Genomic DNA, 1,683 nt, shown 5'->3' on the forward strand with positions numbered 1-1,683 from the left:
GGGAACCCCCATGAAGGAGGGGGGCCAAAAACCCAGCCACAAACAGGATGCTCTTCGAAGACGCCGTCAAAGTGAATGAGAGGAGAAAAAGCCTTTAAGCTTTTTAATGTTTTGTGCCAGGCTGGGAAGAAAGAACAGCCATGCAAAAAGGGGCGCAGGGCAGCACCCTCTGAATTACCGGGGGAGCCCGGGGGCTTCGGGGTGGGGACTCCCAGGGCTGGCGGGGGCTCTCCTGCCCTGGCGACGCGCTCCAGGAGGCGTGGGGCTGGCGAGCAGGGGGGGCGCCTTGAGGGTTTGCTGAATTTGTTTTCTGTTTTCTGTACAGGGCAAATAATGGAAGAAAAATGGTCTGGGCGCCTCCAACGATGGTCAGAGGGAGATCGGGAGGCTCCTGGGTTCGCTGCAGGTGTGGGGGAGGCAAGGAGACAGGAGCAAAGGACGGCATTTATAAATCGTGGCTGTTCAATCTAAAGGGGGGGAACGGAACAGGTGATAACAGAGCCAACCAGTCACTGCAAGAATTAAATCTGAATCTCCGCAGTCAGCAAGAAAGTTTTCATAAATAGAAATACCGACGACTCAGGTGGAGAACTTAAAGGTCTCGGCAGAAGCGGATGATAAAAGAATTGCTTGAACACATTCAGAGTCCCTTGTGCGGGGAAAGGAAGCGGCAAGGAGCAGGAAAATGGGGCTCCCCACAGCAATGAGCGGAGTCGGAGAGCAAAGGCCCAGCAGCTCCGGTGCCCAGTGCATCCGCTCCCTTCGAGGCAGCAGCGCGGCTGGTTGATGCCTCGGGCAGGGCTCGGTTCCCGAGGCTTCGATGAACCACGCCAGAGGCACGCCGGGGGCTGGCAGAGCAGCTCAGGCGCTAGAAATTGCGTTTGGCGCGTGAGCGCTTCCGAAGAGGGTTTAACACCTCTGGCGCCTTTGTAACGAACCCAACGGCACCCGTCCCCACGGCTCCCAGCACCCTGCTCAGGGAGGTGCCGGGGCCGGCATCCGCGTAGGGCGGCCACCGCGCCAGCGCCACGCTTCCCAGCGTCACAGCGAGCCGCCCGTAACCCTCCTGCCACGCTGTTTGTTGTCCTGGGCTGGGCTTATTTCCAATTATGATTCAGTTTATCCCAATTAAATGCCACTTACACTTCAATGTAGTTATCCAGTCCAATACTCTTAATTAGTTTGTAAAGTATTAGAAGTCAATTTTAATTATTTCCAGTGGGTTTCAGGGAAATCTCAATTAGATGTCTTACGCTTTTACTCCAAGCTGCGGCTCTTCCTTCCTCCCCAGGTGCCGTTTCCTTCCCCACATTTCCCCTCGCCTACCAGCAGAGCCCAGCCTGAGCCACGGGAATCTGGCAGAGCCCAGCCTGAGCCACAGGGATCTAGCAGAGCCCAGCCTAAGCCCTGGGGATCCGGCAGAGCCCAGCCTGAGCCACGGGGATCTGGCAGAGCCCAGCCTAAGCCCTGGGGATCCGGCGGAGCCCAGCCTGGGAAGCATGGCGGAGGGCACGGGGCCACCCGAGCCAAAGCCACCGGCGGGGGGGGTGGGGGCCGGCCCCCCCCCCCCCCCCCGGGGGTTCTGACCCGTGGCTGTTCACCACCATGAAGACCCTCCTGGAGCGTCCTGGCTGCTCCGAGCTGGTCCCATAGCACTGATCCACGTGGATGGTCAGGGAGATG

This window comes from Egretta garzetta, unplaced genomic scaffold, assembly GCF_000687185.1.
Source record: "Egretta garzetta isolate BGI_Z169 unplaced genomic scaffold, ASM68718v1 scaffold535, whole genome shotgun sequence".
In the NCBI taxonomy this organism is placed as follows: domain Eukaryota; kingdom Metazoa; phylum Chordata; class Aves; order Pelecaniformes; family Ardeidae; genus Egretta; species Egretta garzetta.